The following is a 16305-nucleotide window of genomic DNA, read 5'->3' as shown; positions in this document are numbered from 1 at the left end:
ATTGTTTATTACAGTGAAAAATTAGAAACATCTGAAATGCTTGACAATAGAGATTTGGCTAAGTTAATTACATTTCAGACATTCAATTGAATACCATGCAGACATCAAAAAATTGTGTTCCCAAAAGTATTTAATGACTTGGAAACAAGTTCAAGGCATATTGTTAAATGAAGAAAGCAGATAACAAAACAATATGTTCGGTATGTTTCCAATTTTGTAAAATAAAAATTATGAAGGAAACAATAATAATATTAAATAATACCAGAAGTAGTATCATTAATGGTTAAGAATGTGGGCTGTGCAGTTAGAACTCCTGGGTTCAAATTCCAGCTCTGACTCTTTCTTGCTATGTGAGTTTGGACAGCCTTTACCTCTCTTTATCTCAGTTTCCTCATCATCTCCCAGAAAATGGGGACAATCTCATAGGGTTTTTCTGAAGATTAAAATGAGTGTATCTATAAAGCTTTAGAGCAGTACTTGACACAGAGTCAATGTTATAGAAGTGCTGGCTATTAGCTTCATTTCTAAGTGATGTAATTCATAAGTTATTTTAAAACAAAATTTGAAATAAACAAAAAGATTATATATATATATATGCGAATCCATTCAGCTAATAATTGCTTGAACTGGGATTTGAACCTAAGCCTGTCTGGCTCCGGAGTTTGAGCACTTAACCATTATGTAATTCAGAGTAAGGAATGGGAGCCATGGTTTTCTCATGTTCGCAGGATGAGGGATAACTTTTACTTTCATCTTTGTGACTTTCTGGATTTTCCAAAATTTTAGCGATGGATACATATTGCTTTTATAACTGGAAAGATACTGTTATTTATACACTACATTTTAAGTTGTTTAAAATTAAACAAAACTTCCCACACTCAGCTGCTGTCTTTATCAGTCTAGTGGCCAACAACTTTATTTCTGCACCATGACTGGGTGAAGTGTGAGCTTCATGGCAGATGCTTCAAACAGTACCAGGTGTCAAACTAATGGTCACAGAAAATAGGTCACAGGCATCCTACAGTGTTGGCACAGAACTCTTCCAGGATCAGACAGAACTGAGTTCGAACCTCAAAGCTATCAACTACAGGCCCCTGGATAAATTTCCTAACTGCTCGGAGTCTATTTCCTCCTCTGAAACAGGACAGTGATAGCTCCTCATGGGGTCCCAAGCCATTAGGGCTCTATGTGAAGAGGGCATCACTGTTCCAGGTACACAGTAGGTACTTAATTCCTGGTAATTATAATGACAGTTATTGAATTTTGACATCTTGGAGACACTGAATAGCCCTACACTGACATGGCATTGGGTGGGTCCTACTTCCTAAATACTAACCTTAAATAGTGGTAATAAATGCAAAACCACCACCTTCTAGTGGGGCTGGCTAACAGCACTGGAAAGCTTTCTGTAACCTGTTTCCAGGTTGGAGGAAAATTTTGCCATTGCTGTTGAGTGTGTTTCCCCCCTTTAAAGAACAAATAAAGCACCAAGTGCAACAGCTTTTTATAAGATGTTAAAAATACATCAAGGATTAAATCCTGCCTGCCTGTTACTGATTTGGAAATGGGCTTGAATGCATTCCTTACATCCAGATTGGATTACTCTTACTTTTACTCTGCAACCCTGCCAGTATATATTTTTTTAATATTATTATCATCACTAGGACTTGTTTTGTGTCCAGAACATGGCAATAGAAATTATCCCTGGCAATTCTGAAGCTCTGTCCTCTCACCAGCCCCTAAATCTCAACAAGCGTTCTGAATTTCAGCCAGAATTGATTGGAAAATTGGCCTTATAATTCACAAGCGTTCAGATTTGAGATCAGTTAACACCAGACTTCTGGAAATACTGGCTGCCTCCTTGGGCCAATGAGTGGTGAGTTTTTTCTCCTTGAAAACAGAGCTGAAAGTCATTTCTTTCTTCCTCACACCTAGTTATTACCAACTTTGCATCCTGAGAAGTGCTCTGGAGTAACATGCTGTCTCCTGCGGGCTCTACACAGAACAAGAAAGCTTTTCCTACAGAAAGGGATCTCAGGACCCATGTTCTCAACTTACAGATGATAAAGTTGAGTCCCAGAGAGGAGGCAGGATCTGCTGAGGTTACCCCAGGCGTGATGGAAGACTACCCGTCCAATTTCCTGAATCTTAGATTACCGTTGTTTTCTTTCTCGACTCGGCCATATCTCATGTATGAAAGCCTCTGCTATCACTCTAAATGGCAGGTCCTCTAGTGGACTCGCCATACCATCTCCTAAATGTGGCCCAAACCTCAGCAGCATACAACTCATCCCACCTAATCACAGGCAGAACAATGTACATTCACCATCTTTCAAACTGCGGCTTGCTCATGAACTCTTCTGGTCTCTCACTGAGCCATTTTGCCATGTAGAGCAAATACAAATGCCTTTTAGAAGTTGCAAGTCTACTTTGGAATGTGTGTTCCTTGTTCCAGTTGGACTGCCTTCTGAACGTGGAACTATTAAAAATCAGAATACTGCTTTCCTGGAAGTGGGAGAAACATATGAGAAGATGCATGCTGGCAGCGCTTTCTGTAATGCAGGCTCCAGCCCATCCTTAAGTTAGCCTTTCAAATCCCACATTCATTTTAAACATGATGGCTGACAGTCTGAGAAGGGCACCTATTTGGAATTAGGGATTGAATCTGCAAGAATGAGGCAGGAGGAGCCTCATACAATTTGGACTTCTGACACACATTGAGAGGCCGTATAATTGCATCATCAGTAAGATTTCAAAGAAAGCTTAGAAGGTCACCAACATCACCACGGAATGCAGTCAAATATGATAGAAGGAAAACTGCAAGCACTGTGTCAAGAGTCTAATTAATAGCCACTGGGTTTTATCTGTGTCAGATTGAAGAACAGTTGACATCTGTGCCAGAAAAGTGTAAAGGCAGTTATGCAAACCATCCAGCTGCTTCCCAGAACCCACAAGTTCACTGAAGATTATCTGTAAGGAATACACAGAAGACGGCTAGCAAAGGGGCCCAACAAAGTTACTCATAAAAGCCTGCAAACAAACAGATTTCCACGTTGTCAAGCCAACTTCCAAACGTTGCTTACAGCTGGGTAAATTTGACCTTCCAAGTGTTTGCTCTTCTTTGTCACCCGTTTTAAAAACAAGAGACCTAACTCAGGATTACGTGGAGGAAATTTTAGCATGCCAGGTTGGGTAAGAGATCGGGCTGTCGAGTCAGACTGCCTCAGTTAGAATCCCGTTCCTGCCGCTTACTAACTGCATGACCTTGGGCGAGCTGCTCAGCTTTTCTAAGCCTTTATTTCCTCATCTGTAAAATGGGGGGAACTGCCGTACCTACCTCACAGGGTGTGGAGAGGAATAAACGTGTTAACCTGTGTCAAGTACTCAGCACAGTGCCTGGCACACAGCAAGGACTCCGTAAGTACAAACTTTATTACTGAAAGTTTCTTGCTCCTCGTTAATAAAAAGTTCTGCAAATATTCATAGAACAACATGTTGACTACAACTGGGCATTTGAGAGCAAAGAAAATGGCCAAGAGGTGAGTAGAAGAAAAGCAAAGATGGCCTAGCATAATCATTATAATCGCTACCTCTTACTGAGAGATTATGAAGTGCCTGGCACTGTGTCAAGTACTTAATGAATATAATCTCATTTAATCATCCTGGGACATCATAAGGTAAGTACTACTCATTTTTCATATAAGCAACCAAAGCAGAGCAAAGGTAAATCATTTCTCCAGAGTAAGATACCCCCAAAAAAGACTCAGATGTAGAACTTTCTGACTCTACAGCTTTTGCTCTTCTGAAGTCTACTCTGATTACCTGTAACCGCTTGGTTCCGTTCTGGCATGACACGCAAAAAACCGCCCTTGATATTGGGAGATATCAGTGTCATACTACACCAGCCTAGTCCTGTAATGTACACTGGAGCTCCACTACGCAGATCTCATGCACTTTCATGGGAAAGGAGGGGATGGAGATTTCTACATGCTCACCAACTTTCAGAAAGGCAGAACAGAGCAAACACATGGACAAAGCTAAGACATATGGTCTCCTGCCCCATGAAGTTCTCTATCCCCTGATGATGTAAATTGACAGGGCTAGCCTCAAAATATATTCATGTCATGTGAGTATAGCAAACATTTATAAAAAGAGGCACATCACAGGTATTGTGTTGGGGGGGGGGTCAGTACGGAAAAATGAAATCTTATTGAGTTTGTGCACAAGGAATGCTCACTGAAAAATAAATAAGCAATTACAAAACTGTATATTAAGGCATAGTGATGGAAAGCTTGGGCTTTAGGAACAGAGAAACTGAATTTGAATCCTGGATCTAAACTTACTCACTATATGGACTCAAAGCAATCACGGTACTTTTGCATCTGTAAAATGGGGCTACTATGCCATCACTACCACACGTGACTTCCTGAAGAATGAAATAGGATGAAGCACATAGACAACTTAACATTTGCACGTAACTAGCACTCAACAGTATTAGTTGTCATACTTGAATTAGACCGCTTGCTTGGGTCTAGTCTTAGTTCTACCTCCTACCAGCTTTGTGTCCCTGAGCACGTTACTGAACTATTCTGTGCCTCAGTTGTCCCATACGTAAGCTGGGATAAGCCTAATACCTGCCTCATAGGGTAGTAACAAGGATTAAGTAAGGTAATATTTATAAAGCATTGAGAAAAGTGTCTGGCATATAGTAAAGACTCAATGTTAGCTACTACAGTAAGTCCCCTACAAACAAAACTTCGAGTTGCAAACTTTCAAAGACCTTGAACGTGCGTTCCATCAACATCAGGCGTGAGTGAAACTGCAGCTGGACCTCCGTCTCCTACTGCTGACGATCCTTCAGCTCTACCATCTCCCACCTCCTCTCCCTCCTCCAGTCAGTAACTCTCCTTGCCCCTTCCCTTGATGCCAGCCCCTGGATGCCAGCTGTTGTCAAGGCACTGTACTGTAAGATTAAACATGTTTTCTTTATTTTTTGTGTTTAAGGCATTATTTGTGTGAAAAGTATTATAAACCTACTACAGTACAGCACCATATAGCCAATTGTGTTAGTCGGGTACCTAGGCTAACTTCGTTGGATTTACAAACAAATTGGACTTACGAACGCGCTCCCTGAACGGAACTCTCGGAACGCGCACTCGAAACGGGGACTAACTGTGCTGCTGCTGTCATGATTATTTTTGATAGAGGTGAGCACAAGATACCGTAAGAAAATGAAGAGGACCTTAAGTAGAGCTGTGGTGGGTGGGTAGGAAAAGCTTCCTAGAAAACAGAGTGAAAGTGAGCATATGCCAGGTAGATGGGTAGGGGTTAGGGGACAATGAGGGCAAAGGCAGGATTTCGAAACAGCATTCCTGGATTTCCTTTACATTCAGTCTTCAGTGGAGACCTTGCTGCTCACATCTCTTGTTTTTGCCCATTACAGTTCATGGGTCCTGCAATTGGTTTGAAGGCAAATTCCAAGCTAGCAATGGAGTGGGAGGGGGTAAGAAGAGAATGCACTACCCCATTTTGCAAAGGGGCTGTAACCATTTAGCCGATTATTTAACACTGAGGAATGCAGTAAGGTCAGAGCCTGGATCACCTTTCAATGTAGCTATGGCTCCAGCGAGCAAGCTCTGAAATTGCTTGAAGTCATTTATACCAGTGAATGCATATGTATCAGGGCTTGGTTAAAGATTTAAAGGATAAGCTGGTTAATAGAATTAATTTGATATATCCGGTATAATTCAGTGGAACATGTAAGTGCCCTTCAGAGCCCAAAACTGATGGGAGAGGAACAAGTCTTTGTACCAGCCATTAAAGAAGGATTAGTTGGACTCCTGAAAGAATAAGCCCATGACTTTCATTCTTCTCTAGGTGTGTGCATAATAGATGTCTTGATAAATGACTACGCTATAAGCAAATTACCAAAAACAACTTGGACTGCTGATGTACGTGTGTGTGTGTGTGTGTGTGTGTGTGTGTGTGAGTGAGTGTATGGGTTTTTTATTTTTTGCCACTTCAGATTCATTCCATAGTCATATCTGATCCCTTTGCCTCATTTCTGAAGCCAGGAGGGAATGCGTGAAAGACCAGGGTATCACACACTCACTAAGACCATAGCCCTTCGTGAGATGGAGTGGGTAGGAGGTCACCTCTGTCCTTCTCTGGGTAGCTTGAGTAGGGCCCCTGGAAGGAACAGTGGCTAGCTGCCTTGGACTAAAATATGGACTGGCCTGGTACAGAGACTGCTGGTAGGAGCTGAGAAACAAGGTAGCCGAAAGAATCTAGTATTTACTGCAGTTCACCAACATGTAAACGGCCCCATATTTTGCAGTGGAAACACAACTCTGTAGGACCGAATATCCAGTTTTTTGAAGGTGATTCAAAACAGGAGCAGATCATATTTTCTAGGAGAAATAAAAGCTTCCTCCTACATTCCTGTTCATTTTGCGATGCCAAATTAGGGAGAACTTCTGGCTGAGAAATAGGAAAAACAATTGGAGATGTTTTAAGATGATGAGACAGGTTCTTTTCATGCCATCCTCAGTATATATGTTTTTTTTTAAGGTGTCAAATGGGGACAATGATAACTTTTTTCCAATCTGGGAAAAAGAACTTGGGAGTAAACGCTGATGCTCTTCTAGGGTATGTATGTCTACGGCCAGTATGATCATTAACATACTCTGTGTCACTGAGTACATTAGAGGGGAATTTTAACAAAAGGAAGAAAGGAAAGGAGAAAGGAAAATAGTATGCATTTTCTTTTTACCTAGAAGTATTACATAACAAGGTTGTTTTTTTGTTTTTTTTTGGTACGCGGGCCTCTCACTGTTGTGGCCTGTCCCGTTGCGGAGCACAGGCTCCGGACATGCAGGCTCAGCGGCCATGGCTCACGGGCCCAGCCGCTCCGCGGCATGTGGGATCCTCCCAGACCAGGGCACGAGCCCGTGTCCCCTGCATCGGCAGGCGGACTCTCAACCACTGCGCCACCAGGGAAGCCCAACAAGGTTGTTTTGACTTTCAGGGATCATGCAAAGTGTCCAGCCTAGTGCCTGGTAGATAGGGATCATGTAAAAACAAACAAAGAAGAGGGACGTGCTTAAAGCTGATTTTTACCAAAAAGGTAGAGGTATTGCATCTTATATTAACTTGTGTTCTTAAATAAACTATCCTTCTTCATGGAAGACAATCATTGTTTTCCTGCTTCTCTCTCCATCCCTTATTGAGTCAGCTCAAGTGAAAACCTTGGTCCATAGAGAAAGGAAGGCCTGGCTGACGGACCACTTCTGATTGATCTTGGGCAAGTTCCCTCACCTCAATATGCTTAAGTGTCCTGAACTATAAAATGTGGATAATGATGCTGCCCTTACAGAGTGGTTGTATGGATTCAGTAAGAACCTTTTGATAGCTATTGGCAAGGAAAACATGAATCTCATACTTTCAGTAATTGTCCATCATTTTCCCCTTTTTTCTTCAACAAAGATCCTGCCTAATATATAGGATGTGATCAGTAAGCACGAGCTTTGCATTGAGTTGGTTGACAGAAGTTTCTACATCCTTTGCGGCTTCTCTGGTTTGCAATGTAAATGAATGCTAAGAAAGCCAAGGGTCAGCAATGCAGTGGAGCAAGTCCTGGGCACCAACAGCCTTTTCCATGCCATGACAGATAAAATCCATGCCAAACTCAAGTAGGTCAAGGAAGAAAGAAGGACAGAGGAGCAAGGACAGAAAATAGGGAGAACAGAGGGATAAAGAGAGAGAGAGAATAAATGTGGTTTTGAAATACTCTTCTAATTCTTTGGGAAGAAACGACAGCAATGTTGAGCTAATGCCCTCAAAATAGATCTAAGCAAACATATGCCAATGATCTGGAAAAGAAAAATCTTTTCTGACACTTCTCTTTAAGTAATGCTGGAATGTGGACTCCGGGAAGGGAGGGTAGTACTGAGGCCAGGCAAGGTCTTGCCCACACTGCATCAGGTCCTCTGGAGCAGCACTGCCAATGTTCGGACCTGGCTAGTGACAAGAAAACCTCTGAATGCTGTGGTTTGGATTTTGCTTGTGGCTGTATTTTCATATGTGATGTCTTCTCATACCCAAGAAACCAGGCCTTGCCTAACTGACATCAGACCAAAAGGCTACCCACACTTGCAAGGATGCACGCTATCTTGCCCTTTACAATTTTCATGGATCCCTCTTAAGAGGAAGGGGAGAGAGTTGGGAATGGGAATCACAGGTGATCAATCCTTCTCCTTTCCTCGTATCCACAACATCATTTTATGAACTGAGTATTCCAGGCATGGTAACTGATATTAACTAGAAAAATATGGTTTGGGCAAATGTATTTGGGAAATGCATTCAATAAAGTTAGAGGTCTTTTTCTTTTTTGCAGGGCACACTGATAGGGTAATGTGTATTATATGGGCTCTCCGCCACCTTAGTTATTCTTAGTTATTCCATCAGCGTCATTTGACTCTGTCACTCACTTTCTCTTTGAAATAATTCCTCCAGTTTGCATGCAGGTTGCTACTCTCTCTTAGTTTCCTCCTATTTCATTGGCCTCTCTTTCTCAGCATCCTTTACAGGCTTCCTCTGTCTTTTCCACACCTGGGGAGACTGGGTCTCAGTGTCAGGCCTCCTCTGCTTTAGGAACACTTCCACCACTCAGTGGCCCCACTGACTTTATGGGCCTTCACTGCCATGCATATGCTGATGAGACCCACATTTTCTTTTCTCATACTGTGGCCTCACCAATTATCCGCAGATTCAACCCTTTAATTACATAAATGATACCTACAGTTGAATATCTAAAGGACTTTTCCCATGGGATACGTCCCAAACTGAACTTCTGATTTCCACTGCCCTCCCTCTGTACCACATCCCCACGGCTTCTACATAGTTTTCCACTTTCACCAAAATGGTGCCATGTTCCCCATGGCTCAGGCTCAAAATGCAGGAGTGCTTCTTGATTCCTCTTATTCCCTAACAATCTATGTCCAATTCAACCCACATCTTAACTGCATTACTTTCAAAGTATGTCCTGAACCCAACTGTTGTTACCACTACCATGTTATTCCAAACCATCATCATCTTTCGCATGGACTACTGTAACAGCCTTCTAACCAGTCTCCCTGGGACACTCTCCCTCTCCACCGTCAATTATCAACACTTCATGATTTAAAAAACAGAAATCAGATCATGTTACTCCCCTTCAAAAATCTCCCAAAATTTCTCATCTTACTAAAAATAAACTATGAACTTTTCCCCACATCCTAAAAAGCCCCATAGAAGCAGACTCTTGCTAACCTCTCAGCTCTCATCTATTACCACGATCCCCCTTACTCGGTTCCCTAGAGACACACCAGTGTTTGTGCTACTCTCAACAGGCCAAGGTCAGCCTCAGGGCCCTTGTACTTGCTGCACCACTGGCAAGTACCGTTCTGCCTCAGATTCTCAACCCGTTTTCTGACACCAGTTCACCTCGTCTCCTCTGAACCTCCATTCCTCTTCGCTGTGAGATAACTTCAAGGGGAGTTTGCTGTACTGTTATTACATAAGGGAAGCGGTACATGGACAAGGGTGGCAAGGACCAGGGTTTCTAGACTGAAAAGTGTCAGGACATGGAACATTTAGTCCCATGTAATAAAGTTGATTCATAGCGTCCATAACCAAACAGAACAAAGGTGCAGTAGAACTGCAGCACTATAATTCACCATCGCCTTTGTCATTTCAGTACAGAATACCTTAGTCCTTTAGAAGTGAAGACATAATTTATTATAAATTTGGGCTACTTCCATGTTTATTGTGAAGGTGTTCTGTTGCTTGGTTAGAGGCAGAGCTGAAATTGAACAACTGAATCATTTGTATGAACAATGACAACATTTCAGAGCTTTTTCCAGGTAGTTCATATGTTAATAGATTTTCTTCTCATGACAACCCTCTGAGGGGAGTCTCATTATCCCCATTTTACAGATGAAGAAACTGAGGCTTGGCAAGCAACACTTATTTCCTCACGCACACAGAAGCAACAAGTGACATAGCTGACTTTTTTTTTTTTTTTGCAGTACGCGGGCCTCTCACTGCCGTGGCCTCTCCCTTTGCGGAGCACAGGCTCCGGAGGCGCAGGCTCAGCGGCCATGGCTCACGGGCCCAGCCGCTCTGCGGCATGTGGGATCTTCCCGGACCGGGGCACGAACCCGTGTCCCCTGCATCGGCAGGCAGACTCTCAACCACTGCACCACCAGGGAAGCCCCATAGCTGACTTTTGAACCCAGCTTTTGATACACATTTACCTTGCTTACTTATGAAATATTATGTTCCACTTAGCTATGAAGTTTTAAGTATACTGGCAAAGAGGATTTCATCAGTTGTAAGGATATCTGAGTTTTTGTGGTATTGTTGAAGACCCTAGGCTTAATATGAAGAAGGAAGGTTTTAGTTTGTGTTGTTTTTGGTCTCTAAGTCTCTGAGCATTTTTATAAGAAAAGAATATATGACATTACAGAAGGATTACAAAAACTAAACTAGGAGTCATGAGAGAATTTCTCAAGGGAGCACATTCTTACTGATAGCTGTCTTACATTAGGATGGTTTGCCTCATGAGACAACGCGAGGAAAGAGTGATTTTCCTATCCCTGGAAGTACATAAGCAGAGACTGCACAACCTCTGCTGAGAGATGTTACAGACTAGACAGCCTTCCTGAATCACAAGTGCTGGTCTAGATATTTCTACACAAGTTAGACTGGGTGTTGGTTAGGGTTCTTTCAACCCTGAGGCATGGTCGTTCAGCCAATACCCAATATGGAGTCTCAGCTTGGTTTTCTACAAAGCAGAGTCTAAGATAAGGTCTGGGTGTTAGGCAGTTTATTTGGGAGGTGATCCAGAAAGTAGGATAAAGAGTGGGGAGAGAGAGAGACAGAGAATAAGGAAAAGCTAATCAGTGGAACTGAGCAGGCCTCTGTAGTTCCAGAAAAGGCCATAAGGGAGAAATGTGGAGAAGCTGGTAGTGTACCCTTGAGGCGGGTTGAAATCAAAATGCACAGAACTATCCATCACAGCCACGCTAAGGTAAGAGGTTGAAGGTCTATAATGTGGGGCACCAAAACCATTTCCTATACCTAGTCTTCGGTTTGGTTTATAGGATGGGGTTTGGAGGAATCAGCAGGAGCCACAAGGCAAATGCTCCCTCCACTCTTGTCTTTCTTTTTTAACTTTTTATTTTATATTGGATTGTAGTTGATTAACAACGTTGTGATAGTTTCAGGTGTATGGCAAAGTGATTCAGTTATACGTATATATGTATCTAGTCTTTTTCAAATTCTTTTCCCATTTAGGTTGTTACATAATACTGAGCAGAGTTCCCTGTGCTATACAGTAGGTCCTTGTTGGTTATCCATTTTAAATAGAGCAGTGTGTACATGTCAACCCCAAACTCCCTAATTATCCCCTCCTCCTACCCTTCCCCCGGTAACCAGAGGTTCCTTCTCTAAGTCTGTGAGTCTGTTTCTGTTTTGTAAATAGTTCATTTGTATCATTTCTTTTTAGCACTCTTGTCTTTGTATGAGTACAGGATTAGCAACGGTTCCTATGTCACTCAGAATAATGTCCTCCCTACACCCCCAAACACACTCACCTCCTAATTCCTGGAACCTTTGTACATGTTAGGTTATATGGTAAATAGGAATTAACGCTGTAGGTGGAATTCAGGTTGCTAATCAGCTGGCCTTGAGATAAGATTATCCTGAATTATCTGCATGGACCTAACATAATCATAAAGGTCCTTATAACTTGAAGATGGAGGCAGAAAAAGAGAATCAGAGAGACAACAATGTGACAAGAACATTGCTGTCCTTGAGGATGAAGGAAGGGAGCCACAAGCCAAGGAATGCGGGCAGCCTTTAGAATCTAGAAGAGAGAAGGAAATGGATTCTTCCTTAGAGCCTCCTGACAGAATACAGTCTTTCCAACACCTTGATTTTAGCCTTGGGGGATTTATTTCAAACTTCTGACCTCTAGAACTATAAGGTAGCTGTGTTGTTTAAGCCACTAATATTTGTTACAGCAGCTATAGGAAACTAATACAGTGCACTACTCTACAGCACTGCAGGGCCATCTACGGAGTCGAATCCAAAGAGGATCAGCACACTAGCCAGCTTTTGGCTGAAATAATGCTGCTGCATAACAAACAATCCCCATTCTCTGTAGGTTAAAACAATGAAAACATATTCCAGGCTAACAGGTACACAGTTGATGCAACTCAGTAATCTGTGTATCATCATACGGCAGGGCTTTACTGGGCTCTGCTGGGCTCTAGGCTTAAGGATGGGCTCTGGTCAGCTCTAAAATGTTCATGCCAGGACCCAGACTGAAGAAGCAATGGCTCTCTGGGGCATGCTTAACCACTGGCAGAGGAAAGAAGCTCCAAAAAGCTGGCATAAGTTTGCCATGCCTCTTCAGGTCACAGGTTGAAGCTGACATACTATTACTTCTGCCCGCATTCCACTGTCCCCAGTAAGTCATAAAATTTGGCCCAAGACAGGGGGTGCAGGGACAATACTTCTGGAGAAGGATAGCAAAGTCAGGGAGGAAAGGAAAAATTATAGACAAATAATGCAATCTACCGCAGTCACTGAGCGGTGTCACTCTCTGTGAAGGTGTGGGTTCACCAGCCTCTTGCATAGATAGCTTCCATCATGATCTGGCCAAAATGGATGACTTTCCAATGAAGGGTCCAAATCTACCGAGGTCCATTAGGCTGCAAACATGTCTAAACAGACTCTTAGAATCCTAAATTTAAGAATCACACAAGAAGGCATAATCCAATTACCATCTTATTAGGGAAAAGTGAAGTCTAGAAAAGGCAATGCCATTTTCTCAAGACCAGACAGTGAGTGGTAGAGCTGATAATGGAACAAAGGCCTTTAAAATCTCAGGCTGGGGCTCAACCCACAGCTTTCTTAATTCTAGAATCCTGCCCCTGGGCACCCCAACAGCTTTGCTACTGTTCCAAGTCCTTTGGGGTCTAAATACTAACAGCACTACTGAATTTAGAAAGGTGAGGTTGATTATTCCAGCATCATACACACAAAGTCTTCATTTTTCTCCTCTAAATCTTAGGTTTGAAAAAGCTTTACTTTGGCTGGGCCTAGGGAAACCCACTCTGCCCCTGCCTGAAGTCCTGCTTGGGTGTTGTAGAGCAGTGATTCAGAGGGAAAGCACCTTCCAAACCCACATGGGTTCCTTCATTTTTTTTTCCCTACAGCAGTAATTTTTGGATTCATGAGAGATGCCCAAACTGAGAGGGCTAGAAACATAGAGGTTCTCTTTTTGGCCATGGGTCAGCTAGGGCATCTTCACGGGCCTTCTCAGACTCCCTTTTCCAGGAAGCTTCAATCCTCCAGAGAAAGAAGGTGAGGTCTGTTTCCTATGGTTGAAAAACTCTTTTGTTATCCTTTTGTTCCTCCTAACCCTTGGGAAACCCCAGGTCAGTTGTCCTCTGCTCCAGGAATCCTCTCCTACTTTCCCTGGGCAGAATTAATGGCTCATTTCTCTCTGCTCACACAGCACTTTATGCCATATTTCTTTTATCACTGACCATACTGTATTATCCTTTTTCTTTATACAGCTTCCTCCCTCACTAGGTTATGTCCGCTTCTGTTCCTGGGACTCTATTCATTTGACATTATGTCCCGAGGATTTAGTACAATGTCTACTATACAGAAAGCAGTCAGTAAATACTTGCTTGTTTAATAATGGAAATGATTCTATTGATTATTTCATTTTAGCCAACAGTTCATGATAATGTCATGTGGTAAAACACAATAGTTATTTATTAAAGAAACCGGAATAAATCTATGAATGAAAAAGAAGTGACAATTACTAAGTGTCTTCCAGGGCCAATCTCTATTCTACACATGTCCCTTCAACACACAGAAGCACACACATACATGTGTACATGAACAATAAAGCAGAGCTTGGTAGACATCATATTATTAATGCTGACAGAAACAGATTAAAGAACGCTTATTTAGAAGACATTTTTTCAGAGCTGTAGCTCCAAATGATTTGTGTGTGCCCAGCAGTCAACCAATGAGCTCCACTGTATTGATCTAAAAATAAAGAGGGAGCGCTACATTGCCAGAAGTGATCTCAGCTCACCTCTGGGAGGTAGAGTCTCCACTGAAGGCATTTTTGTTGCTCAGCTGTAGAACAGAGGTAGGCCCTCTGCAGCAATTTCCGGTTAGCTAAAGGGGTTTGGGGATGATTTTGGAAAAACTGACCTAGCTTTGAGCCTGAGTCTGTTTCATTCCTTACTGTGCACATCTTGCCGCTTCTGAAGGTGTGAGTCAGGCTGACGTCAGCCAAGCAAGTAGCTGAACCAGCATATGTCCAAGGAGATCGGAGGTGTCCTTGGCAAGGGTCTTAGATGCTACCTACTAGGGGCAGATGTCCTAGAAGTGGTGTCACTTTTTTCCTATTTAGGTCATAACCCTACAACAGCCTTTGTGCAAAGATGTCAAAGTGAAATCATGAGTGCTCTAAGAGTGCTTTTCTTAAGGAATGGTTATGTACGTATGTATCTATGTATTTATATCTGGTTAGTTACGAGAGACCCAAGAGATATGACTTCTACTACTTGTTCTGTCATGTGCAACTCTGAGCGAGTCTTTCCTCTTTTCTGTTCTTTCATCTGCATTACAACTATGTTGGAAAGGTAATCTCGAAGACCCTTTCCAGCAACTGTGTTCTCTTAATTATCAGAGACCAATGGCAACATTTATTTTACTGTATTTAAGGAACTGATATATCCTCTGAGGACCTTTTGCTACCAACTCAATGGTCTTGTTTTGTCTTTCATTACCATTGCCTCAAACACATCCGAAATTCATCATATGTAACACTCTTGCCAATCTGTAATGGGATTTAGAAAGGAAGCTGTGTTGCCTTCTGCTGGTTGCCTATGGCCAGGTTTAAGCAGCATGGAACTGGAAACCAGGATCCAATGGGTGTAGTGGAGTTTTGAAGGTGGTGAAGCTCCATAATTGAGTTTCAGATCCTAGATTGGAGTCAGGTTAGACCTCTAAGATTTTCTTTAAATTATAACTAACATAAATGCAAACACTGTAGTGCACAAAGATATTCATGGTAACTCTTTTTTTTTCCATTTATAACCAGTACAACATCTTCAGCCTCATCTCTGCTACTCTTCCTCAAGTATTACTATTGGTCTAAATGTTGAAGTGATCAGAAAAGAAACAGAACAAAGGCAGAGGAACTAACTTTGACTGACTGCTTTCTGCGAACCAGGCCTAATGCACTGTGCTTCAAATATTTCATCTCCTCCAACCTCACACCAGCACGGTGGTTTAGTAATTTTATTGATGAAGAAACCTAGAACTCAAATCACATTCAGGAAGGCCATAACCAATAGCCTTATCATTGGAAAAAATTACTCAAAGGCTTTTGATGAAAGTGATATTTTAGGTTCTTGATTTGTTTTAAAATTTTATTTTTGTGTGTTTAGTTTTAAAATGGAAACCTTAAATATTTTTGCCTAACTTTGACTACAAGAGTTCATGGCATTCAGTACCTAGATCCTAATTAACCTTTCTTAGGAATCTTTCTTAACTTTTAAGGAGTGTTAACTGAATCATGTCTAATGTACAAAATCAGAAAAAAATATTACTCATTTTAGCAAATGCCTTAGACATCAACTGGAAAGGAAATTGCACTTAGGAGAGGAAGTGTCATGGGAATTTTTACTTTTTCTCCTTTGCTTATGTTTTTGCCTTTCCCCTGCAACACCTTCCCAGTTGGTTTCCACTCATGAAAACTTGTTTGGGTAAATGATAAGTAGGTTCATCGTTGAGGCCTAAGAGACCTGGGTGTGGGTTGTGCTCCAGCTCCTATCAGCCACATGGCCTGGACCTTGCATGACCACAACACTGAGCTTCATAAGGATGGGATGCAAATAACGAGGAAAACTGGGGTTGCTGTTGGGATTCGGTGAGAAAATGCTGTTGGGATTCAGTGAGAAAATGCAGCTTCATAAGGATGGGATGCAAATAACGAGGAAAACTGGGGTTGCTGTTGGGATTCAGTGAGAAAATGCACTGTTGGGATTCAGTAGTCCCCACTCATCCGAGGTTTTGTTTTCCATGGTTTCAGTTATCCACAGTCAACCAAAGTATGAAAATATTAAAAGGAAAATCCCAGAAATAAACAATTTATAGGTTTTAATTTGCGATAGTTCTGAATAGCACAATGAAATCTCAAGCTGTCCTTCTCAGGACCTGAGTCAT

The sequence above is a fragment of the Phocoena phocoena genome, chromosome 6 (assembly GCF_963924675.1).
Source record: "Phocoena phocoena chromosome 6, mPhoPho1.1, whole genome shotgun sequence".
Lineage (NCBI taxonomy): Eukaryota > Metazoa > Chordata > Mammalia > Artiodactyla > Phocoenidae > Phocoena > Phocoena phocoena.
Note: the sequence above shows the minus strand (reverse complement) of the source record.